Source organism: Scyliorhinus canicula, chromosome 5 (genome assembly GCF_902713615.1).
Source record: "Scyliorhinus canicula chromosome 5, sScyCan1.1, whole genome shotgun sequence".
Taxonomy (NCBI): Eukaryota; Metazoa; Chordata; class Chondrichthyes; order Carcharhiniformes; family Scyliorhinidae; genus Scyliorhinus; species Scyliorhinus canicula.
In genome coordinates this window covers 10,999,695-11,019,531 of record NC_052150.1, presented here as the reverse complement: position 1 = coordinate 11,019,531, position 19,837 = coordinate 10,999,695, and the positions used below count along the sequence as shown (strand labels likewise).

Below are 19,837 nucleotides of genomic sequence, written 5' to 3'. Positions count from 1 at the left end.
GGGTTCTCAATAATTTCCGGCCCCTTTGGCTGAAAAGGCCTGGGGGGTGGGGGGGGGGGGGAGACTTTTCTCCATTACGCCTCTGTGACCGCTGTCCCAGGTTTTAGTGCGATCAATTCAGTGGGACAGCAAAGCTCTGTACCAAAAAATACAGCAAAGGCTGCATTCTCAACTGTGCACTGATGACGTACAATGATTAATTTGTTCTCCACTGTTTTAGCAGAGGTGTTAATCCATTTACATTGTGTTACCTCAAATGTCACACTTGTGTGCTTTATGACGCAGGACATCAGGCCCATGCGCACCAGTCCTATTTTCTAAATGGGTTGGTTCCACTGTGGAAAGTAGCAGTTCGAGAATTGTTAACAGCATGATTATTCAACAGTTTTCAAATAATTCAGAAATATGGATGTGGTGGAGCTGCTTTGAACTTTAGTTAGCATTTGATACACTTGGGCACTCTCCGTGGTGCTGATCATTTTGTTGACGTACGACTGAGCAGATTTCTTCATCTGGGACACTTGCCTTTCTCAATTGAAGCATAGATTACAAAATAAGGGAGGTCATGTTGGAGTTGTATGGAACTTTGGTGAAGACACAGCTGGAGGACTGTGTGTAGTTCTGGTCACCACATTATAGGATGGATGTGATTGCACTGGAGGGGGTGCAGAGGAGATTCACCAGGATGTTGCCTGGGATGGAACATTTAAGTTATGAAGAGAGGTTGGATGGGCGTGGGATGTTTTAATTGGAACAGAGAAGACTGACAGATGACCTGATGAACGTGTACAAGATTCTGAGGGGCATGGACAGGGTGCAAGGTAGCAGCTGCTCCCCTTAGTTGAAGGGTCAATCACGAGGGGACACGTTCAAGGTGAGAGGTGGGAGGTTTAGGGGGATGTGAGGTAAAAACCTTTTACCCAGAGGGTGGTGATGGTCTGGAATGCCCTGCCTGGGAGGGTGGTAGAGGTGGGTTGCCTCACATCCTGTAAAAGGTACCTGGACGATAACATTCAAGGCTATGGGCCAAGTGCTGGCAAGTGGGGTTAGGGAGGTAGGTTTTTTTCACGTGTTGGTGCAGACTCGATGGGCAAAGGGCCTCTTCGATTCTGTGATCTGAAATCTTCTGCAAATCTGGGCAAAAGCCTATTTCTTCTTAACTGTATCTTTTGAGGTTATTTTTTTAATAAAACATTTGTACCTTCCAGCAGCTATGGAATAGTTTGTATAAAAGCAAAATACCACAGATACTGGGAATCTGAAATAAAAATGGCAAATGGTGAACAAACCCAGCAGGTCTGGCAGCGCCTGTCTACAAAACTCTGCAGGGGGGGTGGGGGGGGGGGGGTCAGATGGATTTGAAGCGTTAACTCTGTTTCTCTCTCCATAGATACGATGGAGAGGAATTTAATGCAGAGGAATTTAAGAAGAGGGCCTCAGTGAGCAAGGACACAGTGACTGAAAGAATGGCTGGCAATAGTTGGGCAGTAGGACTGGTGAACAATTTGTAGAGTGATGTCAGAAGAGGGAAGTGTGTGTGTGTGTGTGTGTGTGTGTGTGTGGTGGGGGGGGGGAGAGGGAGGAGGGGGGGGTGACTACTGGTCAAAGGAAGCTTCCAAGGGTGGAGCGAGGCCAGTGTGAGGAATTGAAAGCTAGAACCTAGAAAGCTAGAAAGGGCAGCACGGTAGCATGGTGGTTAGCATAAATGCTTCACAGCTCCAGGGTCCCAGGTTCGATTCCCACCTGGGTCACTGTCTGTGCGGAGTCTGCACGTCCTCCCCGTGTGTGCGTGGGTTTCCTCCGGGTGCTCCGGTTTCCTCCCACAGTCCAAAGATGTGCGGGTTAGGTGGATTAGCCATGCTAAATTGCCCGTAGTGTCCTCAAAAATAAGGTTAGAGAGAGGGGGGGGGGGGGGGGGTTGTTGGGTTAAGGGTATAGGGTGGATACGTGGGTTTGAGTGGGGTGATCATTGCTCGGCACAACATCGAGGGCTGAAAGGCCTGTTCTGTGCTGTACTGTTCTATGTTCTATGTTCTATGTAACCCAAACGTTAAAATCATCATGCAAGGGCAGAGTTTTGGAGAAGGGAGGTGGAGAGTGGAGGTCGATTCTGGCTCCATTTTAAAAGGTCAAATTGCAGCGAGGTTGGGAGCAGAAACGGAGGATGCTGCGCAGGTACGCGGAGAGCAGTGTTGAGGTAGGTAGGCATGCAAGGAAGCAAACTCTGCTCCCAAGAGCTATCTAATCTTCTAGACTTTTCCCGTCCAACACACGTTACTTGGTTATAGAAACTGAACTTCATTTGCCAGCCTCCAACCATCAATTGAGGAGACAGTGGTGAAGGGTGAAGTCACTATTGTCATGGGTTCAAATCTCACCAGTAGCCGGCACAACTTAAATTGTACAAAGAAAATCTAGAATTGAAAGCTCGCCTCAGTGATCCATGACAGCTGTCATTGTTTTTTTTAATCAAAACCCATCTGGTTCACTTATGTTTTCCTGACCTACATGTGACTCTCGACCATCAACACTGTGATTGACTCTTAATTCCCCTCTGAAATGTCCCAGCAAACCATTCAGTTCAGGGGCAATTAGGGAGGCCAACAAATGAGGGCCTTGCCAGAGCTGCTCAAATCCTATCAAACACGCACGCCTTGCCCTCTCTCAGACATTTGCTGCCTCTTCTGAATCCATAGCAACCCTACATTTCCCCAAATGCAAAAAGTAAGTTTGTAGCCTACAGGCGCTGAGTGAAAAGGCGACAGCACAAAAGAACAGAAATGAAGTACAAATCCTTTTTCGTATGAATAATTCCTTGTGTGTCTGTATGTGCTGTTTTGTGTTAGGGACTAATGGCCTGTTAACCCCCTGTAATCTCGTCTTGTGCATCATTTAAGGTTTACTCTGTGCTTGCTTGATGTGTGCACCCTATATTTCTGGGGGTGCATGGAACTATGAAAGTGTGAATGTGACTACTGCCTGTGCATAAGGTTTGAGTCAGGGATAAGGGCAGCAAGGTGGCCTAGTGGTTAGCACAGCTGCCTCACGGCGCCGAGGTCCCAGGTTCGATCCCGGCTCTGGGTCACTGTCCGTGTGGAGTTTGCACATTCTCCCCGTGTCTGCGTGGGTTTCGCCCCCACAACCCAAAAATGTGCAGAATAGGTGGATTGGCCACGCTAAATTGCCCCTTAATTGGAAAAAATAATTGGGTAATCTAAATTTATAAAAAAAAAAGTTTGAGTCAGGGATTATGAGTTTGCAGTGTTGTGTCTGTAAGAAGTTCCAGCTGTAAGACCTGCGAGTTGCTTTTGTTTCATATGGATGTTTTTTTTATTGATTTTGGCAAAAATAAGAAAATCATGAGTCAATGTCTAAGGGAGACAGGGACCCACCCTCAACCCCAGAGATCTAAAGGTACGTTGGGATAAACAAGCAGAAGAAAAAGATAAGATGGGAATATTGATCGGTGTAAATGTGCCCTTGATACGTGTCAGTCAGGGAAGTCAGAGGTGGGGCTGCTAACACGGTGGCACAGTGGTTAGCACTGTTGCTTCACGGCGCCAGGGTGCCGGGTTCGATTCCCGCATGGGTCACTGTCTGTGCGGAGTCTGCACGTTCTCCCCGTGACTGCGTGGGTTTCCTCAGGGCGCTCTGGTTTCCTCCCACAAGTCCCGAAAGATGTGCATGTTAGGTGAATTGGACATTCTGAATTCTCCCTCTGTGTACCCGAACAGGCGCCGGAATGTGGTGACTAGGGGATTTTCACAGTAACTTCATTGCAGTGTTAATGTAAGCCTACTTGTGACACTAATAAAGATTATTATTATTAACTCATCCGAAGGGACATTTAATAAAGGGGCAAGAGGTACTTTAAGACCATAAGACATAGGAGCAGAATTAGGCCACTCGGCCCATCGAGTCTGCTCCGCCATTCAATCATGGCTGATATGTTTCTCATCCCTTCTCCCTATAACCCCTGATTCCCTTATTTAATTTTTTTTTAGTAGAAATTTAGATTAGCCAATTATTTTTTCCAATTAAAGGGCAATTTAACGTGGCCAATCCACCTACTCTGCACATTTTTGGGTTGTGGGGGCGAAACCCACGCAGACACGGGAGAACGTGCAAACTCCACACGGACAGTGACCCAGAGCCGGGATCGAACCTGGGACCTCAGCGCCGTGAGGCGGTTGTGCTAACCACTAGGCCACCGTGCTGCCCCTGATTCCCTTATTAATCAAGAACCTATCAATCCCGGTCTTAAAGACACTCAGTGATTTGGCCTCCACAGCCTTCTGCAGCAAAGAGTTCCACAGATTCACCACCCTCTGGCTGAAGAAATTCCTCCTCATCTCTGTTTTAAAGGATTGCCCCTTCAGTCTGAGATTGTGTCCTCTGGTTCTAGTTTTTCCTACAAGTGGAAACATCCTCTCCATGTCCACTCTCTCCAGGCCTCGCAGTATCTTGTAAGTTTCAATCAGATCTCCCCTCATCCTTCTAAACTCCATCAAGTACAGACCCAGAGTCCTCAACCGCTCCTCATAGGACAAGCTGTTCATTCCAGGGATAATTCTTGTGAACCTCCTCTGGAGATTGAACCAGATTTGCCCACAACAGAAATGGGACTAACTCTTTCTGATAGCCGCTCGAGAAATTAATCCATTCCACCTCAAGCACACATTCGACCCCTGTGCTTCATTAAAACAAAAGGATTTGGCAGAATTAAAGACTACAGCTCAAGCCATTGCAGGGACATTTTAAACTGGAAAAATAAGTCAGACACATTAACTTAGAGGGTCACCCATTGAAAAAATAAGACATTATTTAAGGGAAAGAAGATAAAACTCAGACGTGTTAATGACTGGAATGAAACAGGGAAGTTTGATTTCTGTTTTAAAGATATCATGAGAATACTTTATTGGATTGTAAAATCTCTCATTACAATGGGGATCAAATAAAATGGTAGCTGATGCAGATATAAAATAGCATTATGAAATAGGAAATAAAGTTAGGGAAAAGGGTAGAGAGATCCTAACAAGCAAGACAAAATAACACCTATCTGGTTTTTAAAACTTCGAGAGACAAAACATCTAATGCCTAGGGAAGTGTGTAGATGGTTGAGGGTGAGAATCCGGGCGGAATTCTCCGGCCGCGCCCGCATGGTGAATGGAAATTCCCGTCCGATGTCACTGGACCTTCACCTGTCCGTGTCCCGCCCATGGCGATCTTGCGGAGGGCGGGGCGGAAGATTCCAGCCCCCCAACAGAGGATTAAAGAAAGAAATGTCGGGGGCGATTCTCCGAGCCCCGCGCCGGGCCGGAGAATCGGAGGAGCCGCGCCACGAGGCCGGCGCGTGATTCTCCGAGGTGCAGGGAATCGGCCGTGGGCCGCTGGATGGGCCGCTGATTCTCCGGCCCGGATGGACTGAGCGGCCGCTCTGACACGACAGAGTCCCGCCGGTGTTGTCCACCCCTGGGTCACTGCTGGCTGGAACTCTGCGGGAATGCTCGGGGTCGCGGCCTTTGGCGGGGGGCGGGGGAGGGGTGTTCCAACCCTGGGGAGGCCCTCCGGAGTGGCCTGGTGCGCATCGGGACCCTCCGATCGGCGGGCCGGCCTCTCTGTTGGCGGGCCTCCTTTCTTCCTTGCGTAAATCGCGCAATGCCCCTGCTAGCCCCACGGAGGGCGGAGACTAGGGGTCTGGGGTTTACCATTGCAGGTAGATTCAGATCAGGGCACACATCCCACTGAGCATGTACTCAAGGAAATATATCACTTATTTAGGATTAAACAAAAGTTTAACGCTCCCTACCACCCACAAGGCTCAGGCATGGTGAAACAAATGAACAGACGTCTACGGAAAGCATTAGCTAAAGCCATTCAAGAGGCAGGAAAGGGAAGGCCCCCCCCCCTCTTTAGGAGGTCACTGTAGAGGGTCCCCCTATTCAGGAGGTCTCTGGGAGGAGCCCCTCTATTTAGGGGGTCTCTAGGGGATGGGTGGGCCGGGTCACCCCCGTACTTGGGGAACCCCAGAAAATCCGGGGTGGGGTGGGGGTGTGGATTCGGGATGCGGGGGTGGGGGAGCGGGGGCGGGAGGAGGATGGGAGCTGCTTTGCAATGCGAGGAGAGGGGTGGCCGGGTGAAGGACCTTGCTGTTGGACCGCCCGCTTAGAATGGCGAGCTGACAGCCGGGTTCCCTCCGGAATCTCTCCTAATCCTCACCGTACATAAATTCCCATGGAGGGATAGGGAATTGTGTCCCGATTTGTGCTTAAACCAGGCGGGAGAATATAGGGCTGGATCCTCTGATTTTGAGGCTATGTCTGGAGCATGTGTCTAGATTTACAATGAATAAATCGGCACCGGCCCCTCACCCCCTCCGGCTTTACCTGCAGGTACGGATGGAGAATTGCCGGGTCCCTGGCCGCGCATGCGCATTGCCGGTGGCCTGTGGAGGCCTCGCCGTACAACATGGCGCCGGGCGTGCTCCGTCTGGACCTGCCAGACAGTACGCCCCTGTAACCCCCCCGCCACCCCCGGACCACCCTACCAGTCCCCCCAGTCATCGCCGAAGCCCCCCCCCCCCCGACTAGGAGATCGGCTCCCCCCCCCCTCCCGACTGTGGCGGCGCTGTCATCCCTGAACACTGTGAGCACACGCGACCAACGCTGGTGGGAAGCCGGCCCATCGTGGGCAGGGCATCGGGGGAGGGCCTCAGGTGACGCTCTGAGGCTGACCCTGCGGCGTACTCAATGATTATACTGTTTTTTTCAGGGGGCGGAGCATCCGTACAACGGCGTCGCCCCCCCCATTTCGGCGTAAAAACGGGGGCCGGGATTCTCCGAGCCTCCGTGCCACAATCGTGCTCAGTACGGAGAATGGGCATCAAACCCGCGATCGGGTCCGACTCCGCTCCCGCAATTCTCCAGGGACCGCGGCTGACGCAGCGCTGTTCGGGGGCCATTGATAGAGGCCTCCGCTGGCAACTGGCCGAGTTCCTGCCGGCGTGGTTCACTCATGGTTCCACCCGGCGAGCACTCGGAGTGACGGCAGCAGACGTAGTCCGCGGTCGCCCTGGTGGGGGGGGCGGGAGGATCTGTCACCGGGTGGGGCCTCCAGGATGGGCAGGCTCACAATCGGGGGTCACCGACTGGCGGGCGGGCACAATCTGGGCGGGGGGGGGCTATATTGTCGGGGCCGGTCTGCTGTGTGGGTCCGCCATGTTGTGCGGGGCTGCCGCCGCATTGGCGGATCTCTCGGCCAGAAGTGCAGGGCCACGTATCGGCAGCCGGAGCTACGTGGACTCTCCAGGGCCCTGCTAGCCCCCTGCAAAACGGAGAATTACACTCCAGGTAAGTCCAGAGTGATTCGCGCCCGTTATCTCGCAGGCGTGGAGACATAGCCCCATTATCAGAGAATTCCGCCCGGATTCTTTGGCCAATGACCGTATGCGATTTCAGCATCGGCAATCGGAGAATTCAGCCCAAGGTCTCCCAAACGGAGAATTCTGGCAATTGTACTACCACAGAACAACGCAAACTCTAATAGGACAATAACCAGGTGTTCCCCATGTTGAATCACTCGATGTATTTACTCCCACAGATGCCAACACAAATGGGGAAAGTAGAACTGGTTGAAATATATAAGAGATAAACTGTTGACATTTGAGTGATGGGAAGCATAAAAGATAACCTGACACAATATTTGAATGACTTTCCTAACACAATCCCACCATTACCAGCGTACCTGACCGGGATTCGGATGCAGACTCAGCAAGTGTACAGAACATGCTATACACTCAAAGAACAAACCAAGTGATATATAGATCCATCTACATTGTGTGAGGATCTAGGGGATTGGGGCTCCATCTACTCATCTACTGCTAATCTCACTCCTGTATAAACTATAATCTAACCTACCCACACTAACTGCTCTCATGAACTTCACTAGTTGTCTCCTGCATACATTCCTCCCCTAAGACTTAGCAGCACTGCCTTATATAGTTGTATCTGCAGCTCCCCCTGGTGTCTACTCTCGACACTACATTAACCCTTGCAATGCTGATAGTTATGATAATACCACATCTCCCTAAGTGTGTTGGTGTTGCAATTTGTCATCAAATACTCCCCTGAAGTTCTTTGGGACATTTTATTATATTAGTGGCGCTGTGTTATTATATATGCGTTCGTGTTGTAGTTGCGTTGGCAAGCACAATGGAAAGCATGGAAATTAAAATCAAATCAATATCTCATTCAACAAAGCTACTTATTCATCGATTACATGTGCACAGTGCACTGGTGCACTTGTCACAATGCAGATGGAGCACGAATAGAACAATGGTGGAAGGTTAGATCCACAGTTTCTTGTCTGATGATGTGACAGCACATAAATTGGTGGCAAAGTTCAGAAAGCGAAAGTATTTTGTGTCACCAATTTTGAAGACATATGGTTTTAGCCTCTTCACTTTGAAATGCCACCAGACCCTTTGAGTCAACCACCGGCTTCACCTCCGCCTCCAAAGACCCATAAATCTACATGCAATTCAATCGTGGCATCGTGATGATACAAGAGTGGTCCATAGATGCTCATCACAATTTATAGACAAAATTACACGTTGGAACTCCTGCTCTGCAATCGATCAATGATTTCTGATGTACCATTTGAAGGATTCACTGAAATGAAAATGAAAGGTTATTGCTGCACTATCGCTGGCATCCGCCAACACTTGATTTCAGGCAATGTCATTTCCAGAGTCTCTTGCTCAAATCCAGTGATGCAGTTAAAATAAGTCTGCGTGGTTGCATGACCTGCAGTAATACTTTAGAAAGAGGCTTTTTCAGGCAGGGTGATCAGGTATTTGAGTGTCCCTGAGCCTGGTTTACACGATGATTGTGCTGCGGGCTAGGGCAAGGAGGCAGATCCCAGGTCTACCTCAGCTGAAGTTTTGACCCTGGATGAGATTAGATTTAGATTTACTGTCACGTGTACCGAGGTACAGTGAAAAGTATTGTTCTGCGTATATTTCACACAGATTGTTCCATACATGAAAAACATAGAACGTACGATAAATGCACAATGTAAATACATAGACACAGGCATTAGGTGAAGCATATGGAGTGTAATGCTGCAACAGTGGAGAAGATGTGTGGAGAGATCAGTTCAGTCCATAAGAAGGTCATTTAGGAGTCTGGAAACAGCGGGGAAGAAGCTGTTTTTGAATCTGTTAGTCCCTATTCTCAAACTTTCGTATCTCCTGCCCGATGGAAGAAGTTGGAAGAGAGAATAATCCAGGTGGGAAGGGTCTTTGATTAGGCTGCCCGCTTTCCCAAGGCAGCGGGAGGTGTAGACAGAGTCAATGGATGGGAGATGGATTTGCGATATGGACTGGGCTGTGTTCACGACTCTCTGTAGTTTCTTACGGTCCTGGGCCGAGCAGTTTGCCATACCAGGCTGTGATGCAGCCAGAGAGGATGCTTTCTATGGTGCATCTGTAAAAGTTGGCAAGATTGAATGTGCCAAATGTCCTTAGTTTCCCGAGGAAGTATAGGCGCTGTTGTGCTTTCTTGGTTGTAACGTCAATGTGGGTGGACCAGGACAGATTGTTGGTGATGTGCACACCTAGGAATTTGAAGCTGTCAACCATCTCCACCTCGGCCCCACTGATGCTGACACTGAGGGGTGTATACGGCACTTTGCTTCCTGACGTCAATGATCAGCTCCTTAGTTTTGCTGACATTGAGGGAGAGATTGTGGCCCTTACACCATGCCCTGGGTTCTCCATCTCCCTCCTGTACTCTGACTCATCGTTGTTCGAGATCTGACCCACGACGGTCGTGTCATCAGCAAACTTGTCGCTGAAGTTGGAGCCGTATTTTTTACACATAGTCCTGTGTGTATAGGGAGTATAGAGTATAGTAGGGGGTTAAGTACACAGCTTTGCGGGGCCCCGGTAATGAGAACTATTGTGGAGGAGGTGTTGTTCTTTATCCTTACTGGGTCAGGAAGTCAAGGATCCAGTTGCAGAGGGAGGAGCCAAGTCCTCGGTGTTGGAGTTTTATGGTGTTGAAGAAGGAGCTGTAGTCAATGAATAGGAGCCTGACGTAGGAGTCCTTTATGGGGCCAGGGAGATAGCGTCTGCTGTGGACCAGTTGTGGCGGTATGCGAATTGCAGTGGATCAAGGCATTCTGGGAGTATGAATTAAACAGCTCTCCAGGTGGACATGGAAGATCCCATTGGCACTATCTCAAAGAGAAGTAAGGGTGTTATCCCCGGTGTCCTGACGAATATTTATTCCTCAAACAACATCACAAAAGCCGATAATCTGGTCTTATCACAGAGCTGTGTGTGGGAGCTTACTCTGCACAAATTGGCTGCCGTCTTTCCAGAATTACAAGAGTGACTGTACTTCAAAATTACTTCACCGGCTGTAAAACGCTTTGTGATGTCCTGTGGTAGTGGAAGGCGCTATAGAAATGCAAGCGCTAGTCTTTCGTGTCACCTTTGCTTTGTGTATTTGTTAGCGCCTGACTAGATTGTTGTAGTTTTCTGTACAGCACAGGATTTATCCGGAATATGCAGGTTGAGAAGTGGAATGTTTCTATTTATAAAGTGCAGCGTCACATTTTTGCACAATGCATGACATTCTCCACACTGACACACTGACTAATTGTGCTGATACACAAGAGAGCTCGGTGCCTCAGCATTGCACCGTCATGCCCATCGTGACAGCGCAGCCAACAATATTGTGTTTGAAATTCAAAAGCGATAATTATGGAACGAAACAATTTCAATCAGTTCAATTGCGCATCACCAATCTGCCTTCTGTCCCACTATTTCAGGTCGCTCGAGTGTAAATGGAGCTTTCCAGTGTGGGGAAATCTGGCGAGAGGGGCGATCCGCCCCAGATTGTCACCCTGCGCAATTTACAGGCGACAGAATCAGATGATCGCTCACCTAGCTTTACTCGCCTTCAAAATATTTTGTTTGTTTTGAAATTTCTGTGCAAAGGAAACAAAAGCTCTCAGCAATGTGCAGGACAGCCACGCCCAGACATTCACTCCTGGGCTCCCAGAGCAGATGCACAGAGACTGGAGAATTCTCATCTTTGCGCACCTGAGGAGGAGGGCTGGGAGTGGGTGGGTTTGGTGGAGGTGGGTTGGGAGGAGGTGGGTTGGGATTGGGCGGGTTCGGTGGAGGAAGGTTAGGAGCAGACGGGTTGGGAGGAGGTGGGTTGGGAGGAGGTGGGTTGGGAGGAGGAGGGTTGGGAGGAGGAGGGTTGGGAGTGGGTGGGTTCGGTGGAGGTAGGTTGGGAGGAGGCGGGTTGGGAGTGGGTGGGTTTGGTGGAGGCGGGTTGGGAGGAGGCGGGTTGGGAGGAGGCGGGTTGGGAGGAGGCGGGTTCGGTGGAGGAGGGTTGGGCGGAGGTGGGTTGGGAGTGGGTGGGTTGGGAGGAGGTGGGTTGGGAGTGGGTGGGTTGGGAGGAGGTGGGTTGGGAGTGGGTGGGTTCGGTGGAGGAGGGTTGGGCGGAGGTGGGTTGGGAGTGGGTGGGTTTGGTGGAGGTGGGTTGGGAGGAGGTGGGTTGGGATTGGGCGGGTTCGGTGGAGGAAGGTTGGGAGGAGACGGGTTGGGAGGAGGTGGGTTGGGAGGAGGTGGGTTGGGAGGAGGAGGGTTGGGAGTGGGTGGGTTCGGTGGAGGTAGGTTGGGAGGAGGCGGGTTGGGAGGAGGCGGGTTGGGAGGAGGCGGGTTGGGAGGAGGCGGGTTCGGTGGAGGAAGGTTGGGCGGAGGTGGGTTGGGAGTGGGTGGGTTGGGAGGAGGGGGTTGGGAGTGGGTGGGTTGGGAGGAGGTGGGTTGGGAGTGGGTGGGTTCGGTGGAGGAGGGTTGGGCGGAGGTGGGTTGGGAGTGGGTGGGTTCGGTGGAGGAGGGTTGGGAGGAGGTGGGTTGGGAGTGGGTGGGTTCAATGGAGGAGGGTTGGGAGGAGGTGGGTTGGGAGGAGGAGGGTTGGGAGGAGGTTGGTTGGGAGGAGGAGGGTTGGGAGGAGGTGGGTTGGGAGTGGGTGGGTTCGGTGGAGGAGGGTTGGGAGGAGGTGGGCTGGGAGGAGGTGGGTTGGGAGGAGGTGGGTTGGGAGGAGGCAGGTTGGGAGGAGGAGGGTTGGGAGGAGGTGGGTTGGGAGGAGGTGGGTTGGGAGGAGGTGGGTTGGGAGGAGGCAGGTTGGGAGTGGGTGGGTTGAGTGGAGGAGGGTTGGGAGGAGGAGGGTTGGGAGGAGGTGGGTTGGGAGGAGGTGGGTTGGGAGGAGGCAGGTTGGGAGGAGGTGGGTTGGGAGTGGGTGGGTTGAGTGGAGGAGGGTTGGGAGGAGGAGGGTTGGGAGGAGGTGGGTTAGGGAGGAGGTGGGTTGGGAGGAGGCAGGTTGGGAGGAGGAGGGTTGAGAGTCGGTGGGTTCGGTGGAGGAGGGTTGGGAGGAGGTGGGTTGGGAGGAGGAGGGTTGGGAGGAGGTGGGTTGGGAGGAGGTGGGTTGGGAGTGGGTGGGTTCGGTGGAGGAGGGTTGGGAGGAGGTAGTTTGGGAGGAGGTGGGTTGGGAGTGGGTGGGTTCAGTGGAGGAGGGTTGGGAGGAGGAGGGTTGGGAGGAGGCGGGTTGGGAGGAGGAGGGTTGAGAGTCGGTGGGTTCAGTGGAGGAGGGTTGGCAGTGGGTGGGTTGGGAGTGGGTGGGTTCGGTGGAGGAGGGTTGGGCGGAGGTGGGTTGGGAGGAGGCAGGTTGGGAGGAACAGGGTTGAGAGTCGGTGGGTTCAGTGGAGGAGGGTTGGCAGTGGGTGGGTTGGGAGTGGGTGGGTTCGGTGGAGGAGGGTTGGGAGGAGGAGGGTTGGGAGTGGGTGGGTTCAGTGGAGGCGGGTTGGGCGGAGGAGGGTTGGGAGGAGGCGGGTTGGGAGGAGGAGGGTTGGGAGGAGGTGGGTTGGGAGGAGGAGGGTTGAGAGTCGGTGGGTTCGGTGGAGGAGGGTTGGGAGGAGGTGGGTTGGGAGTGGGTGGGTTCGGTGGAGGAGGGTTGGGAGGAGGTAGGTTGGGAGGAGGTGGGTTGGGAGTGGGTGGGTTCAGTGGAGGAGGGTTGGGAGGAGGAGGGTTGGGAGGAGGCGGGTTGGGAGGAGGAGGGTTGGGAGGAGGCAGGTCGGGAGGAGGAGGGTTGAGAGTCGGTGGGTTCAGTGGAGGAGGGTTGGCAGTGGGTGGGTTGGGAGTGGGTGGGTTCGGTGGACGAGGGTTGGGCGGAGGTGGGTTGGGAGGAGGCGGGGTTGGGAGGAGGCGGGTTGGGAGGAGGCGGGTTGGGAGGAGGCGGGTTCGGTGGAGGAGGGTTGGGCGGAGGTGGGTTGGGAGTGGGTGGGTTGGGAGGAGGTGGGTTGGGAGTGGGTGGGTTCGGTGGAGGAGGGTTGGGCGGAGGTGGGTTGGGAGTGGGTGGGTTCGGTGGAGGAGGGTTGGGAGGAGGTGGGTGGGAGTGGGTGGGTTCGATGGAGGAGGGTTGGGAGGAGGTGGGTTGGGAGGAGGAGCGTTGGGAGGAGGTGGGTGGGAGGAGGAGGGTTGGGAGGAGGTGGGTTGGGAGTGGGTGGGTTCGGTGGAGGAGGGTTGGGAGGAGGTGGGCTGGGAGGAGGAGGGTTGGGAGTGGGTGGGTTGAGTGGAGGAGGGTTGGGAGGAGGAGGGTTGGGAGGAGGAGGGTTGGGAGGAGGTGGGTTGGGAGTGGGTGGGTTGAGTGGAGGAGGATTGGGAGGAGGAGGGTTGGGAGGAGGTGGGTTGGGAGGAGGTGGGTTGGGAGTGGGTGGGTTCGGTGGAGGAGGGTTGGGAGGAGGAGGGTTGGGAGGAGGTGGGTTGGGAGGAGGTGGGTTGGGAGGAGGCAGGTTGGGAGGAGGAGGGTTGAGAGTCGGTGGGTTCGGTGGAGGAGGGTTGGGAGGAGGTGGATTGGGAGTGGGTGGGTTCGGTGGAGGAGGGTTGGGAGGAGGTAGGTTGGGAGGAGGTGGGTTGGGAGTGGGTGGGTTCAGTGGAGGCGGGTTGGGCGGAGGAGGGTTGGGAGGAGGCGGGTTGGGAGGAGGAGGGTTGGGAGGAGGCAGGTTGGGAGGACGAGGGTTGAGAGTCGGTGGGTTCAGTGGAGGAGGGTTGGCAGTGGGTGGGTTGGGAGTGGGTGGGTTCGGTGGAGGAGGGTTGGGCGGAGGTGGGTTGGGAGGAGGCGGGTTGGGAGGAGGCGGGTTGGGAGGAGGCGGGTTGGGAGGAGGCGGGTTGGGAGGAGGGGTTGGGAGGAGGCGGGTTCGGTGGAGGAGGGTTGGGCGGAGGTGGGTTGGGAGTGGGTGGGTTCGGTGGAGGAGGGTTGGGAGGAGGTGGGTTGGGAGTGGGTGGGTTCGATGGAGGAGGGTTGGGAGGAGGTGGGTTGGGAGGAGGAGGGTTGGGAGGAGGTGGGTTGGGAGGAGGAGGGTTGGGAGGAGGTGGGTTGGGAGTGGGTGGGTTCGGTGGAGGAGGGTTGGGAGGAGGTGGGCTGGGAGGAGGAGGGTTGAGAGTGGGTGGGTTGGGAGTGGGTGGGTTGAGTGGAGGAGGGTTGGGAGGAGGAGGGTTGGGAGGAGGTGGGTTGGGAGGAGGTGGGTTGGGAGTGGGTGGGTTGAATGGAGGAGGGTTGGGAGGAGGAGGGTTGGGAGGAGGTGGGTTTGCAGGAGGTGGGTTGGGAGTGGGTGGGTTGAGTGGAGGAGGGTTGGGAGGAGGAGGGTTGGGAGGAGGTGGGTTGGGAGGAGGTGGGTTGGGAGGAGGCAGGTTGGGAGGAGGAGGGTTGAGAGTCGGTGGGTTCAGTGGAGGAGGGTTGGGAGGAGGAGGGTTGGGAGGAGGTGGGTTGGGAGGAGGAAGGTTGAGAGTCGGTGGGTTCGGTGGAGGAGGGTTGGGAAGAGGTGGGTTGGGAGTGGGTGGGTTCGGTGGAGGAGGGTTGGGAGGAGGTGGGTTGGGAGTGGGTGGGTTCGGTGGAGGAAGGTTGGGAGGAGGTAGGTTGGGAGGAGGTGGGTTGTGAGTGGGTGGGTTCAGTGGAGGAGGGTTGGGAGGAGGAGGGTTGGGAGTAGGCGGGTTGGGAGGAGGAGGGTTGGGAGGAGGCAGGTTGGGAGGAGGAGGGTTGAGAGTCGGTGGGTTCAGTGGAGGAGGGTTGGCAGTGGGTGGGTTGGGAGTGGGTGGGTTCGGTGGAGGAGGGTTGGGCGGAGGTGGGTTGGGAGGAGGCAGGTTGGGAGGAGCAGGGTTGAGAGTCGGTGGGTTCAGTGGAGGAGGGTTGGCAGTGGGTGGGTTGGGAGTGGGTGGGTTCGGTGGAGGAGGGTTGGGAGGAGGAGGGTTGGGAGGAGGCGGGTTGGGAGGAGGAGGGTTGGGAGGAGGATGTTTGGGAGGAGGCAGGTTGGGAGGAGGAGGGTTGAGAGTCGGTGGGTTCAGTGGAGGAGTGTTGGCAGTGGGTGGGTTGGGAGTGGGTGGGTTCGGTGGAGGAGGGTTGGGTGGGTGGGTTGGGAGTGGGTGGGTTCGGTGGAGGAGGGTTGGGGGGAGGACAGTTGGGAGGAGGAGGGTTGGGAGGAGGGTTGGGAGGAGGAGTGTTGGGAGGAGGTGGGTTGGGAGGAGGTGGGTTGGGAGGAGGTGGGTTGGGAGGAGGAGGGTTGGGGTGAGGAGCGTTGGGAGGAGGTGGGTTGGGAGTAGATGAGCTGTGAGGAGGTGGGCTGGCAGGAAGAGGGATGGGAGGAGGGGGACTGGGAGGCGGCGGGTTGGGAGGCAAAGGGTTTGGAGGAGCCGGGTTGGGAGTGGGTGGCTTTGTTGGAGGAGGGTTGGGAGGAGGCGGGGTGGCAGGAAGAGGGCTGGGAGGAGGTGGACTGGGAGGAGAGGGTTGGGAGGAGGCAGGTTGGAAGGTGGAGGGTTGGGAGGAGTTGGTTTGGGAGGAGGAGGATTGGGGGAGGAGGTGGACTGGGAGGAGAGGGTTGGGAGGAGACGGGTTGGGAGGAGGTGGGCTGGGAGGAGGCGGGTTGGGAGGAGGTGGGCTGGGAGGAGGCGGGTTGGGAGGAGGAGGGTTGGGGTGAGGAGGGTTGGGAGGAGGAGGTTTGGGAGGATGAGGGTTGGGAGGAGGTGGGTTGGGAGGAGGCGGTTTGGGAGGAGGAGGGTTGGAGGAGGCGGGTTGGGAGTGGGTGGGTTGGGAGTGGGTGGGTTGGGAGGAGGTGGGTTGTGAGGAGGAGGGTTGGGAGGAGGTGGGCTGGGAGGAGGAGGTTTGGGAGGAGGAGGGTTGGGAGGAGGCATGTTGGGAGGATGTGGGCTGGGAGGAGGTGGGTTGGGAGGAGGTGGGTTGGGAGGAGGATGTCAGGGAGGAGGAGGGTTGTGAGGAAGTGGGCTGGGAGGAGGAGGGCAGGGAGGAGGTGGGTTGGGAGGAGGAGGTTTGGGAGGAGGAGGGTTGGGAGGAGAAGGGTTGGGGAGGACAGTTGGGAGGAGGAAGGTTGCGAGGAGGTGGGCTGGGAGGAGGAGGATTGGGAGGAGGCGGGTTGGGAGGAGGAGCTTTGGGAGGAGGGGGATTGGGAGGAGGTGGGTTGGGAGGAGGTGGGCTGGGAGGAGGAGGGTTGGGGAGGACAGTTGGGAGGAGGAGGGTTGCGAGGAGGTGGGCTGGGAGGAGGAGGATTGGGAGGAGGCGGGTTGGGAGGAGGAGGGTTGGGAGGAGGGGGATTGGGAGGAGGCGGGTTGGGAGGAGGTGGGCTGGGAGGAGGCGGATTGGGAGGAGGCATGTTGGGAGGATGTGGGCTGGGAGGAGGAGGTTTGGGAGGAGGTGGGTTGGGAGGAGGATGTCAGGGAGGAGGAGGGTTGTGAGGAAGTGGGCTCGGAGGAGGAGGGCAGGGAGGAGGCGGGTTGGGAGGTGGAAGGCAGGAAGGAGGTGGGCTGGGAAGAGGAGTGTTGTGAGGAGGTGGACTGGGAGGGAGGCCTGCCTCTCTGTTCCAACACTTTGTTGGTTATTTAAAAAATGATTAAAACTAAAAACAGCCCACATCATTCGCCCCTCCCAGACACCCTAACCTATGCCCTATCCTTGCGAACCTGTGCCACCTCATGCCCTTCACCCACTGTCAACGGTCCCTATGGACAATCAAGACCTCTATGCCCCACACATCTCCATGATCCTTTATCCCCCATGTCAACTTAGTGCCAACTAATCCCAACCAATGCTCCAAACCATCATGCCAACTCAGCTAGTATCTTTTTTTACAGTTCCTTGACAGTTTAATAGTTCTTTGACAGTTCTTTCAAAGTTCTATCGCAATCCGACAGTTGCTTGACAGCATTGACAGCTCCAATGAGTTTCTGCACCTTTTACATGCAGTCAAATTTACTTTAACAATCCAAAAGTATATTTTAACACTCCCAAAGGCCACCTTACCTCTTCCCAGGTGTACTGGGACCATGTGCAAAGAAGTACTTTACCAGTCGAAAAGGTATACTGGCTATCCAAATGAAGTTTAGGCCAGCTCTTATCTTATTCTTGTTAGACAAAGGAAGCAAGAGTTATCAGAGGTAAATGGGAATGCGGAATTCCAAAGAGAAAGAGATCAGCCATGTTCTTATTGAATAGTGGAGCAGGTTTGAGGGGCTGAATGGCCTACTCCTGCTCCTATTTCATATGTCCATGTGCTCTGATCTGCACACTCCTGGTTTCACACACCTGGCCTCCCAAAATTCCATGTCAGTGGAGCCAGCTGGTGATTTAAACAAGCAGCTGCCTCTATAAACTGTGCCTGTGGGATTCCTGGTCTGACCCCAGCTCCCCAAACTCCATCCGTATCTGGGGACAGGAATTAGAATTTCCAACCATTTCAGAGAGCCTCTTCCTTGTAGCGAAATGTGGACCTCAGAAGATTCTGAAGTGAAGCTGGGCCATATAAATATATCCAGTTTCCTGGATCGGTTCCTGCTCAGTGCTGGGTTAGCTGTTTTCAGCTGGGGTGGCGTAGGGAGATTATCCTCTCAATCCTAACCTTAATCCGGTTTTCCCAGTTGGACATTCAAACGGGAAGACAAGAGCAAGATCGGCCATGATGTCGCCGTGGTCAGATAACTGCACACATAGACACTGGCCGTATGGATGAGGGCCGTTGGGCAATGGTGGAAGTTCATGGAGCAATATTTCAGCAGGGACCCCGCCAGAACATGTGACGAGAGGGCAAATAAAATTGTGGAGGAGGAAGATGGGAAGTCCTCCTCAGAGAAGGAAAAATACCTCAATTTATATCATGAAGCAGTTCCATAAGAGAATGAAGCCGGAGGGGAAACTGTGTGAAAATACCGTTCAGTTAGATACAAATCCTCTATTTTACAAAAAAAATAAATATTTTGAGGATAGATTGTATTCCTGATCCATCAACAGCATCAGCCAATCAGGGCACTTTACACAGATGCACAGGGTGATTCATAGAAAGCAGCCAATCAAATCCATCAACAAAGGCTGACCAAACAACAGCAACCTGAATTTAGATAGCACCTTTAACATCTTAAAATGTCCCAAGGTGGTCCACAGGAGGGCTGACAGGTAACATTTGACACTGGGTCACAGAAGGATTAATTAATGCAGATTACCAAAAGCTTGGATGTAAAAGTGGGTTTTAATCAGTGTTGTAAAGGAAGAGAGAGGCAGAGAAAGGAGGAGGTTTAGAAAATAGATTCCTGGGGAGCTGAAGAACAGTTCCCCCATTGGGAGTGCTTACAATCAGGGACGTGTCAGAGCGTGGAGATCTCAAGCGTGGGGCTGGACGGGGTGGCAGAAATAGTTAAGGTTCAGAGTGGTGTTGGCTTCAGTACAAGTGACTGGGGTTGTCCTTGCCCATCCATTGAATCTTTAATTTTAGTGCAGCGAGATGCCCCTATCTGTGGTCTGCACGAGTTCATCTTCAGCAGTTCTGTGGAAGCAGCGACTGGGAATGTGCAGATGAAACTGTAATCTGGGCACAGTAAATACTTACAATGGGTGAGGTCAAATTCGGGCGTAATTGTCACTTATTCCTGAGGATTGGAACTGCTTTGGAATTAAAGACAGCCAATTGATTGATTGTACCCTTCCAGGATACTCCATTTCATGAGATTTCTACCCTGTGTGATTCGCCTTTCTATCGTCACTTTACGTATCCTCAAAGATTTCAATATTTCCTTTGGTAATTTTTCTCTCTGCCGCCCAGTTCCCGGGCATTCCCTGGAGTTACATTATCCCATTGGGAAGGGTCACACCACCAACTATCTCCTCTGATTCTTTCGAAGCTAGTTTGAGCTTGACCATAGGTAGCATTCTCCAGTTCCCCAGATGTGTGTTTCTCGGTGTCCCACTGTTTGTTGCAACATTCCCACTTCCCGCCAATAGGGTTTCCCATTGAAGCCACCCCTTGCCTCCGGGAAACTAACAGGCAGGGGTGCGCTGCCAGCCGGAACTGACAATCCCAATGCAATGACTAAGATCAGGCCCGAGAGATTGGTCAATTGGAATATGAGTTCCCTGATTGGTGTCCCAATCAGGGAACCCCTTTCTGTGTATATAACAGGGAGTGTCAGATCCTCTGCACTCCCGGTGTAGACAGCAAGCTGAATGGTCATGGTTGTTCGGCTGTTGGTTTTGTTAATAAAAGGGATTCTGGTGAAGGGACTGTCATAATATATATCTGTGCAAATGATGGAGTGCAGGCAGGCAGTGATTGACACACAGGATGACCAGTGAGCACACAGAATAGAGCAGCCCACTAGGCTTGAGGAGCAGATGGAGGAGGAGTTCAAGAGGTGGGACATGCTGCCATTGTCGTTGGCGGGGAGGGTGCAGTCCGTCAAAATGACGGTGCTTCCGAGGTTCTTGTTCCT

At 53.8% G+C, this 19,837-nt stretch overlaps 1 protein-coding gene across 1 annotated transcript in view; it reads left to right on the top strand.

Moving 5' to 3' along the window:
• The window catches only part of LOC119965596, a 198,664-nt gene that overhangs the window by 144,062 nt on the left and 34,765 nt on the right, over positions 1–19,837 (top strand). The window lies entirely within an intron of this gene.